The sequence below is a fragment of the Panthera onca genome, chromosome A1 (assembly GCF_046562875.1).
Source record: "Panthera onca isolate mPanOnc1 chromosome A1, mPanOnc1 haplotype 2, whole genome shotgun sequence".
In the NCBI taxonomy this organism is placed as follows: Eukaryota; Metazoa; Chordata; class Mammalia; order Carnivora; family Felidae; genus Panthera; species Panthera onca.
Window position 1 is genome coordinate 170978406 of NC_138339.1, and position 26087 is coordinate 171004492.

Sequence of the window (26087 nt, forward strand, 5' to 3'; positions counted from 1 at the left end):
AGCAGACCAGTAGCTACAGTGACGAGGGCTCAGTTGTCATTACCTGCTCTGGCCAATCATTGAAAGAGAACTAATTCTAAATCCTCCAAAGAAAGATATTCTAGTCCTAAGTGTCCTTTCAGATTTTTAGTGGACCTTTTAGATTTCATTTCTCCTACAAGGCAAAGAATACCATACAATCTGAAGCTTTAAAAATCCTTGGTTTGAAGGTATCTGGCCCACAATAGACTCCCCAATGTTTGAATGAAACCCCCTTGACTCTGATATGAACACTGGAGTATGCTTTGCATATGAATGGAGATGATGCCTACGTGGTCTCTATTGACCTTTAAATGGTATGAGGAGAGCACAGATGGAAGTAGGCCACTGTGCTGCTCAGGGCTGAGTTTCCAGAGTCATCCTCCCTGTAGCTATTATTAGCCACTTCTCCAAACATCATCAAGACTGACAGGTGACAGCATGGGTGTTGTAGATGCAAGGTATTGGACGATAGCAAACGTCATGGCACAGGGACAGCGGAGGGGACACATCCGGCTAAGTCAATAACGCAGTGTCTTTTGGTCCTCATGTTTTCTTGCTTTATGCCTTTCTCTTAAGTTCCGGGCTGATCAGTGTGAAACCAAATGGTACACTGACTCGGTTGTTGGCTGACTGCTAAATACGCTTCAGCATGGATTGGGGAGAGCACCCGCACTGGAAGTGCTTTTGTTGAAAATAGTAGGACTTCATCACTTACACAGGTTTTGCCCGCTCTCTGAAAGTGGGGTGTTCCCGTGAAGCCTTCTGTGAGCTCAAATGGCGGAAAGCAAAGAAGCCATTACCATTATGCCCCCAGACCCCCAAAATTACCTCTCTCAGGCTCTTCTGATACCTTACAACACATCTTGCTAATAGATGCATAAAGGAAATGGAGGTAAAGCCTAGATACTCAAAGACACAGTTCAAAGCTCTTCCGGCTTGATGCCGAGAGGCTGAGTGTGGTTCTCGGGGAAGGAGCTTGGCTGCACGGCTCTCGCTGCTTGGGGCATGTGCAGCCTCTACGACACTGGCCTCAAAACCAGCACTAAATGCTATTTTGGTTTCCACCCCCTCTTTTTTTGTAAAAGTAAAAATGCTCGTTGGATTTCTTTCTACTAGCAACAACAGGCACTAATGTAGGTTTCCGTAAAAGTCAAGTGGCATAATGCAAATTTTCAGAAAGTGGGGAACACCTGCCCCTAAAAGCCAAACTATTTTGAGAAGTGTTTATAATATACACGTGAATCTTTTTCATAATAGCTTATTCTTGTTTTGTTTCCATATTTCTCTTGCTATTGTTTTTACTTTTGTGGATGTTCTTTTTCTTGGGGGTACTAAATATGTAGCTTACAGTCTATTTTAGACTTTATAGAATTACTTTATTTTCCTTTTTAAGTTTATTTATTTTGAGAGAGAGAGAGCATCTGAGCTGGGGAGGGGCAGAGAGAGAGGGGAGAGAGACAATCCCAAGCAGGCTCCGCGCTGTCAGCACAGAGCCCAACTCAGGGCTCAATCTCATGAATAGTGAGACCATGACCTTGAGCCAAAACCAAGAATAGCACACTTAATCGACTGAGGCACCCAGGCGCCCCTATAAAATTACTTCATTAAATGTATGTTCAAGTTTGATTTTTGTTGACCACTTTGCATGCATTTCATCACGCATTATGGCATTTTTTTGCAGCATCATTGTTTTAAATGGTAAACAGTAGACAACATTTATTGGACACTGTAGGCACGTTATTGCATGAAGTTTACAAGCATCAATCCTTACTACTGCCCTATAATGTAGATTACTATCATTATTCCCGTTCCAAAGAGGGGGAAACAGCCACAGAGAAACCAAGTAATCTGCCCAAGGTCGTATCCACAGTCTGGCTCCAGGGCCCAGGCTTCCAGCCACTGTACCAACCTGCCTCTTGCAGCCAATGTTTAATGGGCGGTGTGGGATTAACTCTAACAATACTAAAGAAAGTCTTCTTGCCCCCATTTCAGAGATAAGAAAACTGAGGAGTAACTGGCTTAAGTTACTTGCTCCAGGCCATATACCTAGCAGAGGGCTGAGCCAGGATTTGAACCCAAGCAAGTCTGAGCAGAGAGAAAGACCTGCCTCTTAACCACCTGGCTATTCTGTCTTCTTTAAACACGTGCTGGTGAGGGCATTGTAAAGGGGGCACCAGAGAGCTTCAGAGAGGCAGCAGTTCCCTTGAAACCCAGGATGGACAACCCAGGGCTGGGCTAGATGGACAGGAGGGAGATATGAAGGGAGGAGAGACTGGTAAGCCCTATTCTCAAAGCATGAAACAGAAAAGATTAAACACATTTACCATCTCAGAGGGAGCCAGGACCTCCTCTAAGGACCTTGTGGTGCTCTGAAAACACCAGAAGCCCCTCCCTTGGATCTGAGTTCTGCGTCCCATTGCCAGTGGGGGTCCCGGCAGTGGCTCCTCTGGTCGGTGTGCTTAGCTCTGAGGACCTGCAGGGGCCAGCGTCTCACCCTGAGGGGCAGCGGCTTGGGGCGAGGGGAGAGGCGTGAGCCACAGAAGGAGTGGTAGCCAGTGACAGTGCTGGAGAGAAAAGGAGACCAGAAGTGACAGCAGGCAGAGGACAGCAGAGAATGTGCAAGCTGTTCGGGTTTTTTTTAACTGTGGTAAAATGTACGTGACAAAACTTGCCACGTAGCCCTCTTGAGGTGGCATGAAGGGCACTCGAACTGCTGTGCAAGCGTCACTACCCTCCGTCCCCAGGACTTTTCCCACCTTGCAGAACTGGATCTTCATACTCACGAAACAGTAACTCCCCATTCCCTAAACCTCTCAGAGGCCTCCAGAAAACAAATAAATAAATAAAAAGTCCTTCCACTTGGCTCCAGGCCGTGATGTCAGAGGGACTGCAGGCTTTCTAGAGAAAGCCCCGTGTGTCTGGGGCCTCTGACTCCAACCTGATCAAAGTCAGTAAACAGTGGAGACAGAGCGTGGGCCTCTGGGCTCTGAGGTGTCTCAGCTAGGACGCAGCCCCTCCCACGCCCACCCCCATCCACTGCAGTGTGACCAGAATGGCTTCCGATCTTGCTTGCTTTCTCTCACCCCGATAACCTCTGACAATTCAGAGCCACTGGAGTTTTTATTGGATGTAACATCTGGCTTGTTCTAACGGGACTTGTAGGCTCCTAGATGTGTTGAAAGGCTCCAAAGGAACAGGGGCTAGATCTGTCGGGCTGCTGGTCTGGAACCCCTGCAACAAAGATTCATGCATTTCTTAGAGCTGACTGTCCTGGAGGCCAGTGTGGAGGCCTAAGAGCTTTCAGTGAGTGTTGGGAGTCAGGGGATTGGTCCCGGGCAGCAAGCCTGTGGGCCTGGGGACTGTCCTGTCCTCAGTGCTGAGCCAAGAACGCGTTTCCCTTAACAGTTTCCATTTCAAAGGTGGCTCTCAACCCATTCTCTGCCCCCATCAGCACAGGAAAGAGAGAGAAGGGAGTTTCAGGCACCCCCCCCTCCCTTAAGGAACTCAGTTTGACAGGTTTCCCCAGCCTTGTGGTCACGGACAAAGGATGCCAAGAGCCCTTCCCTAAAGTGTACTTTTGGGCAGAGATGGTATTCACAGCTGCCCCCTGCCGTTCAGCCAGGATTTTAGCCATGGGGAAGACTGAACTTTAGTAAGAATAACCTTCAGTAAGTCATTAAAATTACTTGGGTCCTTGGATTGGTTTACAAACCTGAAAGGAATCCTTATTATGGCCCACTCAACTCCCAAAAGTCACGCCCATGTGTATCCAATAAGCATTAAGGACCTCAAGCGGGCATCCCAGGAGCAAGTGAGGGAGCCCTCATGGAATTTGTGCCCTCCTAAGAAGAGGAAGCGAGAGATTTCTCTCTCACTCTGTGGACACAGCAAGAAAGCGCTGTCTGCAAGCTAGGAAGCGTGGTCTCACCAGAAGCCAGCCCTCATGGCATCTTGATTTTGGACTTCCAACCTCCAGAACTGTGAGCAAATTAATTTCTGTCATCTAAGCCCCGGGTCTGTGGAATTTGTTCTGGCTGCCCAAGCCGACTAATTCGGGCACTGACTGTCCTTGTCTGTCAGGGACTAAGCAAGTTCCAGGGCCACTCCTAGGAATATTGACACATGATTTATAAGACTGTGCCTGGAAAGTGCTTGGGCTTCATATAGTGCATGGCATGTAGTAAGTGCTCTATAAAGTGCTCTAGCAATTTTTATTTTATGCCTGTAACAACTGTTTAGTGAGCACCTGTTCTGTGCTAAATATGGTTTAATATACCGGGGGTACAAAATAGATAAATAAACTTGTGAAGTTTACAAGCCTTTAGTGAGTAGCCAGACAAAATCATGGGGGTCTGGGTGTGACCAGGGTCACGGTAGAGGCAGTGTCAGAATAGGAGGACAAAGGCCAGGCAAGGTTCGGCTCTGGGGGAGGTGACCCTTAGGCATTCCTCTCAGCTGTCCCCCAGCAAAAGCTACCCAAACAAGCAGTCACCTCCATTGCTTTCTGTTTCTAAACATTGGGAGCCTAAGAAGATTGGTAGCACCGGGGCCTGATCAAATGTCCACAGGTGTTTTGCCAAATGGCTCTAGCCAAGCCCAGCTGCGGGAAATTTCCTTTGACTAAGTGAGGTTATGACACACTGTTTGTCTGGAAGTTCCCCAGGTTGGCCACAAGATGGCGGAAGAGAACATGCTCGCGAATATGTGGTGCCAACAAAAGGCTTTTTTTGTGAATGTCAGAAATATTTATTATGAATCTTTCATGCATACACAACGAAAGCCTCATCAGATAATGAATATCTATTTCTCTCTTTTTTAGTTTTTTTAAATGTTTATTTTTGAGAGAGAGAGAGAGAGAGAGAGAGAGAGAGAAAGCGTGAGCAGTGGAGGGGCAGAGAGAGAGGGAGACACAGAATCTGAAGCAGGCTCCAGGCGGGGCTCGAACTCATAAAATGTGAGATCACGACCTGAGCCGAAGTCAGACACTTAATCAGCTGAGTCACCCAAGTACCCCAATGAATATCTATTTCTAGAAGCTTCTTTCTTGGGACTGGCATTAGTGGACTTCCATCCTGTCTGGGACTCAGGTACAAATTCCAGCAGGGGTCGCTGTTCCTCAGGATGGCACTAGGCAGTCGGAGGAAGCAGCTGGCTTTTTGTGAGTTGGCAAAGAAACCTAGTCATCAAGCACTTCCTACCTGCCGGAGTTTGCATTATTTTACATATATCCTCATCCATTCATTGATTCATTCAACAAATATTTATTAAGCTTCTACTGTTTTCCAGGCACTGATGTAAGCCAGATTAATATATAACATAATGGCAGATGTTGATAAGTGCTATGAAGCAAAAATAAGCAGAGTAAGGAGACAGAGCCTGGTGAAGGCTGGTATCTTATTTTTTTTTAATGTTTATTTATTTTCAAGACAGAGACAGACAGAGCATGAACAGGGGAGGGTCAGAGAGAGAGGGAGACACAGAATCTGAAGCAGGCTCCAGGCTCTGAGCTGTCAGCACAGAGCCCGACACGGGGCTCGAACTCACAAACCACGAGATCATGACCTGAGCCGAAGTAGGAGGCTCAACCGACTGAGCCACCCAGGCGCCCCATGGCTGGTATCTTAAATGGAGTGGTCAAGGAGGGTGTCTCTGAGGAGGCGACATTTGAGCAGAGATGTGAATGGAGTAAGGAAGCAAGACAGTCAAATGTCTAGGGGAAGAACATTCCAGAAGGGGCCCTAACAAGGGGCATATGTCCTGAGATGGGAATACAGTGGGTGTGTTTGAGAACAGAGTGTGGTAAACAAGGAATGACGGAGGGGTGACCCGGATTGATCACGCAGGGCCTTGTGGGCCACAACAGGGACCTCTGCATGTTAGGAAGCTGTCAGTACAGTGGTTTCTCAACACTGGCTGCTTTTTAGAATCATCTTAGGATTAAACCATTCTTTAATATCATGCACGGGTCTCACTCTAGACCACTGAAATCAGAACTCTGGGGTTGCAGGGGCACCTGGGTGGTTCAGTTGGTTGAGCGTCCAACTTCAGCTCAGCTCATCGTCTCATGGTTCATGGGTTCGAGCCCCACATCAGGCTTGCTGCCGTCAGCATGGAGCCTGCTTCAGATCCTCTGTCCCCTCTCTCCCCCTGCCCCTCCTCCACTTGTGCTCTTTCAAAAATAAATAAACATTAAAAACAAAAAACAAAAAACTGTGGGGTTGCAGCCTGGGCATCTGTTTTGTTTTGTTTGTTTTTTCTGAATGCCCCCGGGGATTCTAATAAAGAACCAAGGTTGAAAACCACAGCATTTGGTACCGTGTGAAAACATAATAGAGACTGTAAAACCATGCAAACACTATGATTAATGATAATATGTGCCTTTCTGGAACAACAACTTTTAGATCTAGCAAGTGCACGGAAATGTACTGTGGTTCATTAAAGACAACTATTGAAAACTATGAACTTTCCATTGGAACTCCCGCCTCCCATCAGCAGGAATGAATCTTTCCTGGGGAAAATGCAATTTCGAAAGCATCATGAGTCACTCGAAGCTGTGATGGCTGGCATAATAATATCAGCATGGCGATAGAGCTAACACACGGGCGTGTTTCTCTTCCTGTACACTTTGCAGGTGTGTGTGGATAGAAATATCTGCAAGCCAAGGTTTGGAGTCCCTCCATGCTATTGTTGTAACAGGTGTAATGAGATGCGGGTGGTCACATGTCTGTGAACCACAAAACACCTCTCACATCCTTTGCCCTTCCTCTTGGCCCTTTGCTCTCTGGTTCTGTTCACGTTAACATGTGACCTGCCGAAGGAATCCCCGGAAAAGAGAAGACTAGTTTATTTGAGCAAACACGTGTTAACTTCCTCTGGGTGGTGGAAAATGCGTCAGGGGGTCTCCTAAAGAACATTCTCAGTGGTGCTTAGAACCTCGGGCACAGACATGTATAATTTTTAGATCATTTTCGCAAGCAAGGGATGCCAGCCTAGGTCACTGTGCATTTTCTTCGATGTATCACCACATCTGCCCAGAGCAGCTACGAATAATCTATACAAATGTCCTGCTTGGACCTCATTTTGTTATAAAATAAAGTGTGATGTGATTCCCTCATGGCCTGAGTTGGGCTCCCCATCTTTGCCCTGGAGAGATTACCAACAGGTTAGAATATTCCCTCCATTTGCTGGAACTCTGTTTTCTTGGCCATCCTCCTTCCCGACCGTCAACTGTCACTGCGCCAGCAACAGCGGCCCAGGCCCACAAAGCCTGAGGTGTAGATGGCATCGACGTGGCCCACCCGCAGGCTGAAGGTTGAAATCCATGTGGATAAAAAGCAAATATCCGTTGGGTGTGGCATTTATTAGAGACTAAAGTACAGCCTTCTGACTGGTCTCTGAAATTTCTGTCTCCTTGCAATGACAAAAACTTAAAAAACAAACCCCAAAGAATGGTGGGCCCTAAAGCAAGGGGGTTTGGGCAGCAGAAATAGAAAACCGCACCTAGGGAGGTGGGAGAAGCAGAGTCCGGCTCTCACATCACTGTTCCCTTGATCGCTAGTCTGGCAAGACTGAATGCAGAAGGGCGGGGCTCCTCCTACCTCACAACGAGACAGATAACTTTTACGAGACAGATGAATGCCCCCGGGGTCCCCAGTTGGCTTCTAGAGGACTGCGTGCGGTGAAATTCATCTACACCAACCTCGACGAAAATGTCCAAACCCGCTCCACCATCCTGAATACTCTGTACGCGTACAGTGTATTTTTAAAAGTAAGTTTTTACCTTTTATCAAGCCAGTACCTGCAAAGTCTAAAAAGGCAAAGATTCGTTTGGAAAAATCGTAGTCCTCTGGTTTTCCTGCCCGGTTCGCTTCACGCTCCCCAGGGGCAACCGCCTTGAACCCTTCCGCCTCGCTGCTTACCTCCAAATGGCAGGCTTCGCCAGCTCCTGGTGGGTTTCTGGGTTTTAAGCTGCGTTCACTTCCTACAGCAGAGAGTGAGAATTTAGCTCTTCCTTACGAACACCCTGCCGTTCGTGGCAGCTACAAACGCACGCTGCGTGAGCCGTGTGGTGATTTCAGTTAGACTAATAGGCGCTGTTCTATTACTGCGCTCATGTCAGTGTGATTCCGCAGAAGCCACACGGTACGCCGTGATTCGTTGTCCCTTCCAGGCATGATATCGCAGTTTGTTTGCTCTGGCGTTAATCATTCCTTCTCAAATTTGTTTATTTTTCCACATATTTTTACAAGTTAAACCTCCAGGGGCCCCCTGGGTGGCTGAGGCTGTTCAGCAGCTGACTGACTCTTGATTTTGGCTCAGGTCATGACCTCAGGTCCGTGAGTTCAAGCCCCACGTGGGGCTCTGCACGGGCAGTGCAGATCTCCTCTCTTCTCTCTCAGCGCCCCTCTCTCCACTCGGGCACGTGTGTGCGCGTGTGCCCGCATGTGCTCTCTCAAAAATAAAAACTGAAAGAAAAATACAAATTCAACCTCCAAAACTCCCGCAGTTTAGTAAATCTCTTTGCAATATGACCAAATACACTAAATGTTCTATCAATTTCATCATCTTAAAGAGGTTTCTTCTAGGGACACCTGGGTGGCTCAGTTGGTTGAGCGTCTGACTCTTGATTTCAGCTTAGGTCATGATCTCATGGTCCATGGGATGGAGCCCTGTGCTCTTGAGCGCCTACGTGCACTCTCACTTGTGCTCTCACTCGCTCTCTCTCTCTCTCTCAAAAATAAATAAATAAACATTAAAAAGGTTTTTTCTGGAACCTCCTGAAGGATTTGTTACCAGAGAAACACAGGCCCAAGATGGAGCCACTTGCGCTCAGGACAGCAAACCAAGACTTAATTGCAATTTCAACCTCTGCAGTGGAATTTTAAGCCAATTAATCTGGAATTTTCTGGTCAGCACCTGTGAGGTAATCTGTGCCTGGGCCCTCTCCATCCCCTGAAGGAAGATGAGGTCATCTGCACGATAAGACCCCCTGAAGGAAGTTGACTTTGCCAGAAACAGTTCTTTCATTTCTTGAGCTAATAACTTTTTTTTTTTAATTTTTTTTTTCAACGTTTTTTATTTATTTTTGGGACAGAGAGAGACAGAGCATGAACGGTGGAGGGGCAGAGAGAGAGGGAGACACAGAATCTGAAACAGGCTCCAGGCTCTGAGCTGTCAGCACAGAGCCCGACACGGGGCTCGAACTCACGAACCGCGAGATCGTGACCTGGCTGAAGTCGGACGCTTAACCGACTGCGCCACCCAGGCGCCCCATTGAGCTAATAACTTTTTGCCTGCCTTTGCTTCCATTTTGTACACCGCCTTGGGGAGCCCCTCCCCTCCTTGCTGGATGGATGCTGCCTGATTCTGAATCTCTTAATAAAGCCAATTAGATTTGCAAATTCACTTGGTTGAATTTTGTTTTTTAACAGATGCCAATCTGTAGGCCAAAAAGATCCTTGTTATAGAGGGTCTTAAAATTGCCGTCACCTCTTTGTTACCTCCCATGTCGTGTATTTCATAGCCTCTTTTCTCTTATTCCTGTTTTTTTGGTTGGGCACTTTTCTATGGTTGATTCCTAAGAAGTGGCCATGTGAGGTAAATTTTTTCTAGGGTTTTGCATGTCTGTCTGAAAGCCTTTTTTAAGTTATTTATTTTGAGAGAGAGAGAAAGAGGGTGTGTGTGTATGTGTGTGTGTGTGCGTGTGCATCAGGGAGGGGCAGAGAGAGAGAGAGAGGGAGAATCCCAAGCAGGCTCCCCACTGTCAGAACAGAGCCTGATGAGGGGCTCGATTTCATGTCCATGAGATTATGACCTGAGCTGAAACCAAAACCTGGATGCTTAACCAACTGAGCCACTCAGGGGCACCCCACATGTCTGAAAGCTTTTTATTCTCTGCTGTTTGCTTCACATTTGGCTGGGTGTGGAGTTCCAATTGGGAGCCATTTTCCCTGGTAATGAGAATTCTGGGACCATCTCCATGTCTCTGAGCTTTTCAGTGTCACTATTGAAAAGCTCAAGCTAGGGGCACCTGGGTGCCTCAGTCAGTTAAGCGTCCGACTTCGGCTCAGGTCATGATCTCGCGGTCCATGAGTTCAAGCCCCGCGTCGGGTTCTGTGCTGACAGCTCAGAGCCTGGAGCCTGTTTCAGATTCTGTGTCTCCCTCTCCCTGACCCTCCCCCGTTCATGCTCTGTCTCTCCCTGTCTCAAAAATAAAAAAAAAGAAAAGCTCAAGCTATTCTGATTATTGACCTTTCCTATGAAAACTATTTTCTCTAGAAGCTTGTAGGATTGTCTCTTGGCTTCTAGGAATTTGAAATTTCATGGTGCTGTATGAGTCTATTTAGGTATTTATTTATTTACATCCAAGTTAGTTAGCATATAGTGCAACAATGATTTCAGGAGTAGATTCCTTAATGCCCCTTACCCATGTAGCCCATCCCCCTTTCCACAACCCCACCAGCAACCCTCTGTTCTCTATATTTAAAAGTCTCTTATGTTTTGTCCCCCTCCCTGTTTTTATATTATTTTTGCTTCCCTTCCCTTATATTCACCTGTTTTGTATTTTAAATTCCTCGTACGAGTGAAGTCATATGATATTTATTTTTCTCTAATTTCGCTTAGCATAATACCCTCTAGTTCCATCCACATAGTTGCAAATGGCAAGATTTCATTCTCTTTGATTGCTGAGTAAAACTCCATTGTATGTATATATACCACCTCTTCTTTATCCATTCATCCATCAATGGACATTTGGGCTCTTTCCATACTTTGGCTATTGTCGATAGTGCTGCTATAAACATAGGGGTGCATGTGTCCCTTCGAAACAGCACACTTGTATCCCTTAGATAAATACCTAGTAGTGCAATTGCTGGGTCGTAGGGTAGTTCTATTTTTAATTTTTTGAGGAACCTCCATACTGTTTTCCAGAGTGGCTGCACCAGTTTGCCTTCCCCCCGGTAGTGCAAAAGAGATCCTCTTTCCTCCACATCCTCACCAACATCTGTTGTTACCTGAGTTGTTAATGTTAGTCATTCTGACAGGTGTGAGGTGGTATCTCATTGTGGTTCTGATTTGTATTTCCCTGATAATGAGTGTGTTGAGCATTTTTTCACGTGTCTATTAGCCATCTGGATGTCATCTTTGGAGAAGTGTCTATTGTTGTCTTTTTTCCCATTTCTTCGCTGGATTATTTGTTTTTTGGGTGTTGAGTTTGATAAATTCTTTATAGATTTTGAATACGAATCCTTTATCTGATATGTCGTTTGCAAATATCTTCTCCCATTCCGTCAATTGCCTTTTAGTTTTGCTGATTGTTTCCTTCGCTGTGAGAAGCTTTTTATTTTGATGAGGTCCCAATAGTTCATTTTTGCTGTGGTTTCCCTGGCCTCCAGAGATATGTTGAGTAGGAAGTTGCTGCGGCCAAGGTCAAAGAGGTTTTTGCCTGCTTTCTCCTCTAGGATTTTGATGGCTTCCTGTCTTACGTTTAGGTCTTTCATCCATTTTGAGTTTATTTTTGTGTATGGTGTAAGAAAGTGGTCCAGGCTCATTCTTCTGAAAGTCGCTGTCCAGTTTTCCCAGCACCACTTGCTGAAGAAACTGTCTTTATTCCATTGGATATTCTTTCCTGCTTTGTCAAAGATTAGTTGACCATACGTTTGTGGGTCCATTTCTGGGTTCTCTGTTCTGTTCCATTGATCTGAGTGTCTGTTTTTGTGCCAGTACCATACTGTCTTGATGATTACAGCTTTGTAATACATCTTGAAGTCTGGGATTGCGATGCATCCAGCTTTGGTTTTCTTTTTCAGGTTTGCTTTGGCTATTCAGGATCTTTTCTGGTTCCATACAAATTTTAGGATTGTTTGTTCTAGCTCTGTGGAGAACACTGGTGTTATGTTGATAGGGATTGCGAGTCCATCTTTTAAATTTTAATTCCAGTTAACACAGTGTTATATTACTTTCAGGTGTACAATATAGTGATTCAGCACGACAGGTGCACCCCTAAATCCCCATCACCTAATTAACCCATCCCTCCCAGGTGTGGGTCTATTTTTATCTGTTGTGCTGGATGCTCTGTGGGCCCTTTTGATCTGGAAACTCCTGTCCTTTGATTCTGGGTCATTTTCATAAATTGTTTAAAATCCTCTTCTCTCCATTTCCTCTGCTCTCTCTAGAACTCCTGTTATTTAGATTTTCCTCCTCTTTGACCAGACTCTAGGGGTTTTTTTTATCCTTTCTCTCCTACTTTTTTGTTTTGTTTTACTTTTGAGAAATCCTCAGTTTATGTTCCAAACTCTCTCATGCATTTTTTCCTCAATTTCTGCCATCATGTCTTTAACCCAGAGTCTTTCCAATGAGTGGACTTGTCACGATCAGATCCAGCTTCTATTTCACGATGGCCGCTCTTCTCCCAACTTCTAGACTACCACTCTGGGTATCTTGAAGTCTTCTTCCCCTGTATTGTGTCTCTTCCTTCCCTCCAAGTTGGTTTTTTCTGAGTTGCTTGTTTCTTAGCCTGTTTCTCAAATGGCACATTTCCTCAAATACCTTCTGATTCTTGGCTGTCTGCTCAGATTTAAGAGAAGAGCCCTAAAGCGCTGATTGGAAGCTCCATGCACGTGACTGTGATCTCCACATAGGGAAATCTGGATGAGCCATTTTATTGCAGAAACCCAGAAGGTGGCATTTTTAGATTTTTTTTTTCCCTTCAGCTGATCCAAACCAGAGGGTGGAAGCATGACAGGAAGGAGGGAGGAGGAGGACGTGCCTACATTCAGTATGGAAACCTTCATTTACGCCGCCCCATTGTTTGTTATCCAGTACTCTACCCAATGGTCCGTGTGTCCCCTGAGCCTGTGACCCTTGGTTTTACCCCCTCCAGAGACTACGCCACCACACAGAAGCATCCAGCTGTGTAGCGGGAGGAGGACTTAAGGATCAAATTCCTACCTGTTGCCCTATCGTCACCTCAACTTCCTAAGGTGCTGGTGCTGCTGATTCCTCAGATGCACGTGCGTGTGTGTGCATGTGTAAACGTGTGTGTGTGTGTGTACGCATGCAATTTGAGTTGTTCTGTAGCTTCCCTACTACTGGCTTTGGATCTTGCTTTCTGAAGTCGGCTAAGTTACCATTCATCTATCTGCTGTTCGGCTTCCAAAATTGTCAATATTGTCTTCTCTCCAATTCTTGTGAGTTTATACATTTAAAAATATATATTTTACCATCTTTACTGTCATTTAGTGAGTTTAAGGAGGGAGTAGATATAAATATTTGTATTCAGTCCCTGTCTCTATCCAGAAGTCCTAATTGCAGCCTTCTTTTTATTGAATATGCTTTCTGTCTCTACTCTTTCCAACAGTCTGTTCACAATGCTTGGAAAAGCTGCCTTGTCCCCCCGGTGTGGTTCCCTGACCTGTTTTCCCCAAAGCCATCTTCCAGACCCTCACAGTTTAGCTTGCCACACGCTCTCCTTCCATGGGACTTCTAGGCACACGCCAGCTTGTGGCATCTACTTGGGACAGACCTGATGGGGCTGAAAACCCAGGGATCTAGGAAGAGAGGAAGTATTCCCCATCGATATCCTGACACTGAGAACCAGACGGCCTCCAATTCTCACCTGGCCATCTTGTATCCAAGAAAACTGCTTTCTGATTTTGTTTTGGGTTTTTTTTTTTTTTGTTCTATCTTCTTAGTCATTTAGAAACAAGAGAAAGGAAAAAAAAAAACAAAACACAACCCAGCTGCAAGTAACAGAAACCCAAACCCAAACCAACTTAGGTCACATAAGCATGGTTAGGCTTACATGATTCAAAGTCTGAGGTGAGCCAGCCTTCAGGGCTCATTGACCCAGTTGTTCTATGATGTCATCAGTGGCCAAGTCTTTTCATTTTATTTCATTTTCCTGTCCACATTATTCTCTCTCTCTCTCTTTCTCTCTTTCTCTTTTTGAGAGGGAGACAGAGAGTCAGAGAATCTTAAGCAGTCTCCATGCTCAGCACAGAGCCCAATGTGGGGCTCGATTCCATGACCCTGGGATCAGGACCTGAACAGAAATCAAGAGTCAGACACTCAACCTACTGAGTCACCCAGGCGCCCCTATCCACATTATTCTTGTCTCATTTGGAAACCAGCTCCTGTCATGGTTATAGGAAGGCTATGCCAGTAGTAGACCTTCCTTTGTCATGGTCAATGTGAGCGTGCATGCATGGGGGTGGAGTGAGGGGAGAAGGAAAGGAACGGAGGGAGAGGGAGAGGGGCACAAAGGAGGAGACTTTTCCCCAAATTCCACCCCTTCATGGTTGGGTGGACATATGTCACATGCCATCTGTGTTAACAGGGAATGCCATGCATAGTTGGCTCTGTTCTAGGAGGTGGGGAGAGTCTACCAGGAGACCAGAGCAGAATAGGGCAAAGGAAATGAATACCTTAAAACTGGAGTGGTGACTGGGGCGCCTGGCTGGCTCAGTTAGTAGGCTGATCTCAGAACTGTGGGTTCAAGTCCCACATTGGGTATTGAGATTACTTACAAATATATATAAAATCTTGAAAAAGAAAACAACAACACAGAACTGTAGTGGTGGCAATGTTACCAAGACAGAAAGAAGAGTTTCTGGGGGATAGTGTTTGAGGTCATTGGGAAATCAAGTAGGAGAACAACGTGAAGAAAGTGAAGCAAGCAGGAGGACTAATGGAGGAGACCAGGGGGGCCTGAGAACCTGGAGGGAGAGAAGAGCCCACTTGGGACACCATATCCATTGGGCCCTGTTGTGGGTTGAGCTGTACCCTCCAAAAAGATATATTGACATCCTAACCCCTTGTGCCTATGAATGTGACCTTATTTGGAAATAGGGTCTTTGCAGATGTCCTCAAATTAAGATGAAGTCACACTGGGGAACCTGAGTGGCTCAGTCAGTGAAGCGTCTGACTCTTGATTTTGGCTCAGATCGTGATCTACAATTTGTGAGTCCAAGCCCCGAGTTGTGCTCCATGCTGATGGCGCGGAGCCTGCTTGGGATTCTCTCTCCCTCTCGCTCTGCCCCTCCCCCACAGAGAGGAGCCTGCCCTGTGAAGAGGGAGCAGAGATTGGAGTCACACAGCTGCAGGCCAAGGGCTTCTGGCCGCACCAGAAGCTGAGAGAAGTGCCCAGAGGAGTCTCCCCTAGGGCCTCCCAAGAGAGCACAAGAGAGCACAGCCCTGTTGGCAGCCGACACCTCGATTTTAGAGTCCAAGACTCCAGATTGTAAGGGAACAAATCTCTGCTGTGTAAAGTCACTCTGCCGTGGATATTTGTCACAGCAGTCCTAGGAAATGAGCACAGGCCCCCAGCAGAAAACAGATGGCACGCTCAAACGGGAAATGAGAAGCGTCTCTACAGTGTGGGTAAAGTTGGTGGGACCAGCATGACACGATTAAGCACTGGACCTAGGAAAGACCTCACCAGTGCCGGAATTCAGGGGCAAGGTGGGAGCTGTCACTGACAGCCAGAAGGAGCACTCAGCTGTAGGAGATGCAGCCAACCAAGGTAGTCTGGAAAGGGGACTTCTGGACTTCCTTCGCCGCCTCTCTGTCCTTGGCTATATCCACCAGAAGCCAGAGCAAGGAAGACACTGATGCTCTTCCGATAGACCAGCTTCCTGAGTCAGAGAACAGAATGGAGAGGGGTGGGGACTGGACCCAGAAGGACCTGTGGAAAATACCCCTGGGGAAAAAAAGAAGAAAGAACAAGAAATGTGGTTTCAGCTAGAATGTTCTTAGAGAACCAGTCCATACATTTGAAGCTGTTCCCAAAAGTAAGGTGTCCAAGAAAGAGAGCCAATGAATATGACAATAAGGGATGTTAGCCACATTTCCATGTGTCTATGCAGACTTCAGATTACCACAGTTTCTGGTTCTCTAAACTATCAAAAGGCGGGGGGGAGGGATACTGAGGGGATAGACAGGATTCAAACCAGAGCTTTCATCAGGGCTGGCTTTGATGTTAGCGCCTTTCTCCTGTTTGTCTCCATAATTCCTCATAAGCCATGTGTCTTCTGGAGAAATGTGTTCATCAGGTTTTCTCATCCCTGCCAACCAGCTGATGGTAATTAGCTTCTTGGTTTCCCCAGCTGGAATGGGCCTTAAGCAGCCATAAGAATGGGGTGGGGGTGGTTTAGGAGCTGGGAGCCAGTGCTTCCTTCGGACCCCAGTTGGCTGCTCCAAGCGACCCACTTGGCTTTGCCTGGGTTTTGGTCCTGCCCCTGGAAATGGTCACTACAGCCGCCAGCCAGTAGCTTATTCTTAACAACTCAGGACTCATTCACATCTCAGACTTAGGCTAGCATGTTATCATGGAAATCATTCAGGTACTTTATTATAGCATAGAAGGCAGGACTTTTAATATCTAAATGAAATAATGAGAACTGAAAAAATATACATTAGAATAAAGCAAATAACCAAATTCCAGTAAAAACTGGATTGCTGTGCCTTCTATCAGTTTAAATTTATGAACCCAACATTTCCAAGGACAGAGGACTCAAAATTATCATAATGGCTCTGATACAGAACAAAACCATCCATTACTATCTCTTCCTGCATAAGCTGGGCTTTCATCCTCATTAAATTGTAAAAATGATGAAGTAGTGGCCTCCATGAGAAATGTAAAATGTTTTCAATTAAAAGATACACTTGAGGGAGAGGATTTTATTTATAGATGATCATTACCGTGTTAGTCAAATTCATGTATCCATGTCTGGCACCCAATAAATCATAATTCTATATTATAAGAATTCTTTCAGGACACCTGGGTGGACCTATTGGTTGAGCGTCTTACTCTTGATTTGGGCTCAGGTCATGATCCCAGGGTCATGGGATTGAGCCCCAAGTCAGAATCCACTCTGAATGCGGAGCCTGCTTCAGGTTCTCTCTCTCTCCCCCTGCCCTTCTTCCCCGCTTGTGTGCATGCTCGCTCTCTCTCTCAAAAAAGAATACATAAAATAAAAATCTTAAAAAATAAATGATCTTGAGCTTCCTCACCACAGAGATTCACACATATGAAAATGGTCAGAACTGGGATTTTTTTTGTTCATGTGAGATGAAAGATCACTGCTACCAAAAGAAATAATTATAACAATCACTAACATTTAATGACTTCTTATCGTGCTTGACCCACGTGCATGACTTCATTTAATCTTCAGGGCAGCCCTGGGGTGTGTTCTTTTTTTTTTTTAATGTTTATTTTTGAGAGAGAGAGAGCAAGCGGGAGTGGGGGAGGGGCAGAGAGAGAGGAAGACACAGAATCTAAAGCAGGGTCCGGGCTTCGAGCTGTCAGCACAGAGCCCAATGCGGGGCTGAAACCATGAACCTTGAGATCATGACCTGAGTCAAAGTCAGCCACTCAACCAACTGAGCCACCCAGGAGCCCTGGGGTGTGTTCTATTTTAATGACAGGCCATGTTTTGGCCACTATGCTTTTCATCCCAAGGTTTAATAGGGTTTTCTTTTCATTTATTTAAACAAAATCCAAATTTTGGTTTTAAGAAGACATGTAGTTCGGCTGTAAATTACTAAAGACCTGGATTACAAGTTTGGCCATGAGAACCTAGAAAAAGGGAACATTCACCAATGAAGTTATAGATTCTCTTGAAATTGATTTGTGAAATTAGCATGTTCCATATAAAATACAAGGTTTTGTCTGATTGATTGACTTTGAGAACTAGATTAATTCTAAAGGTTACATGGACAAATAAGCATGTAAGAACACCAGGAAAAGTCTAATCAAGAGGGGCATTGAGGAAGGACTCCCCTATGAAGTGATGTCAACAACCAGGGAGGGTCAGAGATTTTAACCTTCCTGCAAGCTAACAAGTTAGCCCCCTACAGGTTCATGATATGATAGAAGATACAAGATTCCTGGCTAAAGCAAAGTGTCAGCATTATCAACATTTTCCTGGATGTGTTCCCTAAACCCTAGTTTCCACAGGTGACATGAATACAGCCATGTAGGTTGCCTGACAGGGGAGAAACTCTGAACTTAGGGAGCCCAAATCTTTTATAACAGACAGGAGCATGCCTGCCCTTTGCTTCCGGGAGACATGATCTCTGTCTTCCAACACTGTTAGTTATACACATATCCTTTAAAGGAAGCCCAGAACAAAGGCATCATCAGCTCAAAGGATGTGCAAATTTTTTTAAGGTTTTTTTTTTAAATTTTTTTAATGTTTGTTTATTCTTGAGAGAGAGACAGACAGACCACAAGTGAGGGAGGGGCAGAGGGAGAGGGAGACACAGAATCCAAAGCAGGCTCCCGGCTCTGAGCTGTCAGCACAGAGCCAGACATAGGGCTCAAACTCATGAGCCGTGAGATCGTGACTTGAGTAGAAATCAGACACCCAACTGACTGAGCCGCCCAGGCCCCCCCCCCCCCAAGTTTCTTTATTTTTCAGGGAGAGAGCACAAGCTGGGAAGGGGCAGAGAGAAAGGGAGGGATACAGAATCCAAACCAGGCTCCAGGCTCTGAGCTGCCAGCACAGAGCCCGATGTGGGGCTTGAATCCATGAGCTATGAGATCATGACCTGAGCCAAAGTCAGATGCTCAACCAACTGAGCCTCCCAGGCACCCCTCAAAAAATGTGCAAAAATGCAAGAAACACACAGACAATTGTCTCCAGGAGATAGCACAAGATATTATGGAAGCCCTATAATTAAACAGGGACTATGGGCCATGAAAAGACAAATAAACGGAATAGAATACAAAAATCAAAGTGGAGCCAGATTATATGGGAATTTAGAATTTGATAAAGGTATCATATCAAATCATTGGGAGAAAACATGGACTTTTGACAAATGGTGATAAGAAAATAAAGTCATCTGGGAAAAAAATCAGGTTGGCTCCATATGTCACAATGTACTTGGTATAAGTTCCAAATGAAGCAAAGACTTACTTACAAAATGAAATTATGTGGAATTGATGAGATATTACACCAAAATAATAATTATATATCATACTTCTGGGAAACAGTGGAAGAATTTAGCTTTATCTGCATTTTCCTGGTTTTTTTTTTTTTAATTTTTTTTTCAACGTTTTTAATTTATTTTTGGGACAGAGAGAGACAGAGCATGAACGGGGGAGGGGCAGAGAGAGAGGGAGACACAGAATCGGAAACAGGCTCCAGGCTCCGAGCCATCAGCCCAGAGCCATCAGCCCAGAGCCTGACGCGGGGCTCGAACTCACGGACCGCGAGATCGTGACCTGGCTGAAGTCGGACGCTTAACCGACTGCGCCACCCAGGCGCCCCCCTGGTTTTTTTTTTTAACGGCTGACAAATGTAGAAGGAATGATAGAGTTAGAACACTGCCATTTTGAATCATCATGGTCATGATCAATTAAAGCTAAAATAATCAATGTATGGTCAAACCATTGGATAGAAGTTTGAGGAGTGTGATAGTTAATTGTATGTCAACTTGGCTAGGCCAGTCTGAATGTCACTGTAAAGGTATTTTTTAGATGAGATTGACATTGAAATCACTAGACTGAGTAAAGCAGATTGTCCTCCATGATATGGGTGGGCCTCATCCAACCCTTTGAAGGCCGTAAAAGAAAAAGACTGAAGTCTCCCAAAGAAGTGGGAATTCTGTCTCCAGCCTGCCAGCCTATCCTGCAGATTTTGGACTCAACAACTACCATGACTGTGTGAGCCAACTTCTTAAAATCAATCTTTCCTCCCTCTTTCTCTCTCCATACATATACATGCACATCATTGGTTTTATTTCCCCAGAAAACCCTGACAAATACAATGGATTACAGGCTATTCACATATCTCAAAGTATATCCTGCAGTTAACTTATTAATTGCAAAGGGAAAAAAGGGAACTTTGCTGTGGAGACATCTGAAGGGGATTACCTTAACTGAGTGATCCCAGTAACGGGACGAACAAACATCATCATGTGCCCCCTAATGCAATGCACTGAGAAAGATCCAATATCACTGATGTAGAAGCCCTTCCAAAAATGAACCAACTGATTCTAATCAAGAGGAAAGCTTGATTTGATTGTTCCCTGGAACATAGTACAAAGCAAATGGCCTCTACTCTTTAATACAAAATGTCAATGTCATTGAAGAGGGAAAAAAAGAAGAAGAAGAAGAGGAAGAAGAAGCCTGAGGAACTGGTCTTGATTAAAGGAAAGAAGGACAAGAGAACTAAATACAAAGTACAAAGTACAATCCTGGAGTAGAGGCTTAGAAAAAAATTGCCTATAAAATACATTACTAGACAAGTGGTTAGCTAATAGAATAGCATTATTATGGTATCCCCTGACTTGGACTAATTGTACTATAATTAGGTAAGAGAATGTCTTTGCTCTTATGAGATACTGTGAGTGAGAGAGAAGGAGGGGCTGGGGAGAGCAGAGAATGAGAGCAAGAAAGCAGTGTGTAAAAATGGCTAAGATCCGTGAACTCAGGTGAAGGTTATATGGAGTTTATCATATTCTATTGTAATCTTATAACTTTTCTGACATCCAAGGGCTTTTTTTTCTTCAGAATAAAAAGTTTAAATTAAAAAAGGAAAATATAAGCATAGAAATGTTTAAATCAGAGGCATCTGGGTGGCACAGTCGGTTAAGTAACCAACTCTTGATTTTGGCTCAGGTCATGATCTCACGGTTCGTGAGTTTGAGCTCCATGTCAGGCTCTGAGCTGAGAGCCTGCTTGGGACTCTCTCTCTCCCTCTCTCTGCCCCTCCCCTGCTCATGATCTCTTTCTCTCAAAATAAATAAATTAAACTTAAAAAAAAAGAGAAATATTTAAATCAAATATTAAGCATGCTTTGGAAAGACAGACATGGAAGAGTTTCCAATTCATTTAATTATATGGTACATTTTTTTACCTCTACTCCCCACACATATAATCATGATGAACTAAGATATTGTAGCAGTAAGCGGTCCATTTGCACCCCCCCCCCAATTTTCCTGGTGTGAGTCCTCCTGGGGTCCTCACTCCCTATTGTATAATCAGTATTATTTCAAGGCCACCTATTATGTGGCTTGGTACAGGACCTATTTTTTAAAATGCTGGTACCTATGGTATGTTTTTCTTCCTTTACCTGTTTATTCTAAAGATTTCTTAAATTCTGGTGTATTATGTCTTAAAGCTCTGATCAAGCACATTTCTATACTTAATAATATGGCAGCTGTGCCACTGTTATGGAGCTTCAGCTCATGCCAGGTCAGGAGCAGAAGCAGCCTGTGCTGGACAGTTAGCGGTCAGTGCCAGATGGGACAGGCAGTGGGGTCACAGGTTAGGCTCTGAGAGATGGAATCTGGTGATGGTCAGCAGGGGCAGAGCTACAAGCCCCGGTTTTCAAGAGCGGGCTTTGGAGAAACCAAGGCCTCTGGACAAAGGGTGGGGACAAGATGGGGGTCTAGGTGCTAAAATGCTTATACCAAACGGGGTATTGGCCTCAAAAAAGAAATGCAGATGTTCCTTCCTTGAGAAGGAAGTGGGCGTCAATGACCCCCTCCTGCAAGACTCCTCCCACACAAGCTCTTGAGCTCACAACTTCTTCAGCTTTTTGGTTACCTTTCATCTCTGCCTTCATTGGCCTTCACTCATCACCCACCCCCACTCTGACTTCCCTATAAATCACTCATTTAGAACCATGTAGATTCAGCTGAAGGGTGTCCCCTGTGACTACAGATGCACTGAATGTTTCTTTTGGGTGAATGGAAATGACCAACTGTTAAAATCGATATCCAGGGGCACCTGGGTGGCTCAGTTGGTCAAGCGTCTGACTTCGGCTCAGGTCATGATCTCAGGGTTTGTGAATTTGAGCTCCACATCAGGCTCTGTGGTGTGACCTGATCAGGTGGAGGCCGGTGGTGCCGGCGGTGAAAGAATTCACCCAAGGCAGAACAAAGGAGATAGAAGTTGATTGAATACACGGCAAGGGAGCGTTGGACGTGGTAGCAAGGGAGAGACTATGCCAAGAGGCAGTGGTCGGGGGCTATAGTTAAGGCGGAAGGTGAGCAGGTATGGGAATGTATAGAATTTTCCTTTTTTGGTACCTGTGTCTAGGTGTAAGTAGCACATTGGTCAGCTAGGGCGTATGGATATTTTGAGGTGGGTTGCCTAATGGACCTGTTTGTATTTAGCCGGGGGGTAAGGGTCACTGTGGGCCCTTCTGCCTTACTCAGGTTTCCATTGTTCAGGTTGGTTGCCTAAAACGGTCCTCTACAGTCACCGGGTTATGAAGCTTCCTATCCCCTCCAGTGGCAAGTGACAAAGGTTAAGCTTTATCTATTCTTTAACTCCTAAACTTAATAAAGATTGATCAGTGGCAGCAATGCAAGTTCATTGAAGTAATCCTGCAAACTAAGACTTGTGCCATGCTTTAAAACACAGTTTCTGAGAGTTTTTATTACACATTGATGTTTCCTCGTGTTGAAATAAGTATTCAGGTATAACAATAAAGGTGAATGGCATGGTTTATATTACTGGCATCACTATGCTGGTCAGAGTTCATGGCAACCTAGGTGCTCGAGGTGTGTGTTCCCGAAAAGACAAAGGAGTTGGCTTCTTGACCTTCCACGGGCACACCTGACTGCACAGCTGAATCACAGATTTTAGCAGAAAGCCGAGACCACAGTTAAGCGTCTTTGCAGCCTTATCTGCTACCAGGTATTTTTCAAGAAAGGTTTCCTGGTCTTCCTGCCGAACATTTTTCCAGAAGGCTGAAGCCACCGCCTTGGCCCTCTGCCAACTCAGTAGTCTTTAAGTTTTAGCAAGCACCTGTAGCCCACGTGATTGCTTAACTAAACCTTTCTTTGTATAGATCATGAACTGTTTCCTAGAAAGACTCAGAACCCAGCCGTCTTACCCAACTTCCCCCCCCCCAGGGCACCAGGACACAACCTCAGAGCACCACGATAATGTCTGTAGCTGGCACCATTGAGTCTGCAGGCAATCAAGTGTGACAGACCACTGTGCAACCCTTTTACTGATTAACTGCCCTAAAATTCCTTTACAAAATTATTGGGCCAGACAGAAACCTAGGAGTTGGTTTTTGGACAAGAGCTGGCCTTCCCCAGGTAGTCGGCCTCCTAAATAAAGCTCCTATTCCTTTCCAATCAAAACTCATCTCTTGAGTATTGGCTTTTCTCCCTCCCTCCCTCCCTCTCCCTCTCCCTCTCTCCTTTTCTTTTCTTTTCTTTTCTTTTCTTTTCTTTCCTCTTCTCTTCTCTTCTCTTCTTTTCTTTTCTTTTCTTTTTTCTTTCTAGAGAGTATGATCACAAACAGGAGAAGGGCAGAGGGAGAGAGAGAATCTTAAGCAGGCTCTACACCCAGCATAGAGAGGCTCTCTTTCAGGAACCATAAGATCATGACCTGAGCTGAAATCAAAAGCAGATGCTTAACTCACTGAACCACCTGGGCGCCCCTTGAGTACTGGCCTTTTGAGGGATGGGCAGCCGAACTTGGGTTTTTGGTGGCAAGGTGAGGCACAACAGGATTCAGACCGCATGTCAGGTGACACTGCCAGAGCTCACTTCTCTCGGGGGGGATGGATGGCTCAGACCCCACATCTTGATGCATTTGTCCTCTCTGTAGGGACGTGCAGAGGCAGAATCTGTTCTTTGTCCACACACCGTCGGAGCAATGCCCAACACAAAGCTGGCCATCAATCCTTTCTCGTTGAAGAGGCAAATGAGGTGAACAAGCAAATGAGCAGGAACCTGTAGCAACATCAGCATTTAATTCAAGGTAAGACCAGCAGTTATTTGCCCCGAGGACATCAGGTCATGACCTTTCTGGAGGCAGACGGTTTGATCTTATGATATAATTAAGATCTTTTTCTTTTTCTTTTCTTTTTTTTTTTTTGAGAGAGTGTGCGCACCAGTTCGGGAGGGGAGGAACAGAGAGAGGGGATATTTTTTTTTTAATTGGGTTTTACTTTTTTTTTTTAAGTTTACTTATTTATTTTGAGAGAGGTGGGGGAAGAGCAGAGAGAAAGGGAGAGAATCCCAAGCACAGTGCAGAGCCTAACATGGGGCTCGAACCCACGAACAGTGAGATCATGACCTGAACCAAGGGCTCAGAGTCAGATCTTAATTAACTGAGCTACCCAAGTGCCCTGGGGAGAATATTAAGCAGGCTCTGCGCTCATCTCATGGTGGATCTCATCTCACGACCTTGAGATCATGACCTGAGCCAAAATGGAGTCGGATGCTTAACTCACTGACCACCCAGGTGTCCCTGGAGATCTTTTTCAACCTCGGATGGCTTTGCTAGAAACCCACCATAGGTGCTTGGGCCTCCGAGGGAATGTTTCAGACACCACAGGATGTCCACTCCTCCAGAGCCCTGGAAGCAATAGCAGGATGGGCAGCGTTTCCAGAGAGGGCCAGGTTCGAGGATCACTCCTTGGAGGGAGGGGGAAGGAATGTGCACGCAAGGATTGTGATGTTCTGGCGGGTCGCTGTGCTCTGCTTCACAAGCTGCAGCCCCAGCGTCAGCCTTTAGAGCAGGCTTCTTAAATTGCTGGCTGAATTGGCTCTGACTCACCACCTGACTGTTCTTGCTCTTTTTTTCCATTATAGAAACCTTATCTTGTGCGTCAAGATCAGAGATAAAGATGTGAGAATCTAACAGGGTGGGGGCGGGGAGGGGGTTGGGCTGTATGGGGGAGAAGGAAGGGGGGACAGAAGCCCTTATAAATGCCCCCTTCGCCAGGGAGGGTGTCTCTAGCCATCAAAGGAGAGCCCGGTTCCCTCACTGTGGCCGCAGACAGCACAGGGAAGACAGAAACTCACCTGAAATGAGAGCTGCTCCCAAAGCCTGGTGCCATCCCCAGGCTCGCTGGCTGCAGGGCTCCAGCCCAGTCCCTCTAGACCCTGACTCCTGACTCCTGACACAGGGGTAACTTTTGTAAGGGCAAATATAAATTAAAAATTAAAGGCTTAATTCTCCCAGTTGAAAGGAAGTGGGGGAAAACACTCCTCTGCCTCACTTTTCTTTCAGAATTCCTTTCTCCATCCTTTCCAAATGCACAGGAATCTTTTTAATGGCCACAGAAGCCATTTGCCAGTCTTACAACTCAAAGACCCGGGGGGCATCTCTTTGTGTGTGATCATCTAGGAAGGTGATGCCCCAGCTTCCAGTTTCCCTTTTGGGGGAGATGCGCCTAACTTCACCTGACTCCACATCGTGGAACCCGCCTGACATAAATGAGTTATCCACTTAGGTGCCCAAGAGAGATGCTTTCTGTCTTTGCAGCCCCTCCAGCTGGTTGCCTGTGATGCTCACACATTCTGGTTTAACGCTGTTCAGTAATAAACCTGTTTTCTTTCTCTTCTACCTTTGTGGAGGGGATTTGGGGGGTTAGGAGTGGATTTCGTTTCTAATTATATTCCCCGCACTTTGTCCAGCACCAGGGACATGGTTTTCACAACAAGAACAAGTAGGGAGACATGGAATCCTGTCTATTGACCCAACAAAGGTGGCCCAGGCCCAGCCCTCTGCAGTTTCTCTGCCAGATTCCTAGCCACTGATTTTCCCCTTGCGGGCTTTGAACTGCGGGCGGAACACACTCCATGAACAGCAGAATATTGAGCCTGAAGCTATGGGGACAGAATGTCATAAGTGACCTGAGAGGGCCGGTGATGGTCCACACTCACCGATTCCGCCTCCAACCTGAGAGGCCAGGGAACATTCCAGTGTGGTGATAGGCCTCTGAATTGCGTCACCCCAGGATGGCATCACATCCCTTGTTCATTCCTTGTTTTGTGGCTTGCCCGGGGGTGTGGCTGTTCTCTCACCCTCGCCCTGGGCAATTAAAGAGGCCCTCCCACTGCACAGGACATAATTACCCGCTTCAGGATACTCCCCTCCCTTATTGCCAGGGATCCTTTCCCTGAGTCACACCCCAGAACTTGCACGAATTGGAGCTGCTTTAGCTTTAACCAGCATCTTCTATAGAGATACAGAGGCATCGGGGAAGGCGCTGCAGGCATATTCGCACAGTAATCAGTCCCCTTTTTGCAAACGTCCACCAAGACCTCACACTTTGAGATGGGGTTTCATTTTTTATTTTTTTTTA

The 26087-nt window shown here is 45.7% G+C and overlaps 1 long non-coding RNA gene across 2 annotated transcripts; it reads left to right on the forward strand.

The window, feature by feature from the left end:
- Window positions 1-7559: 7559 nt before the first annotated feature.
- On the forward strand, window positions 7560-25343 carry LOC132681894 (uncharacterized). Of its 2 annotated transcripts, none has more exons than XR_009611302.3 (4): window positions 7560-7789; window positions 23600-23752; window positions 24589-24625; window positions 25010-25343. It is a non-coding gene; the product is annotated as an uncharacterized LOC132681894 (long non-coding RNA). The 2 variants fall into 2 exon arrangements; XR_009611303.3 differs by having other exon boundaries at window positions 25042-25343.
- Window positions 25344-26087: the final 744 nt, after the last annotated feature.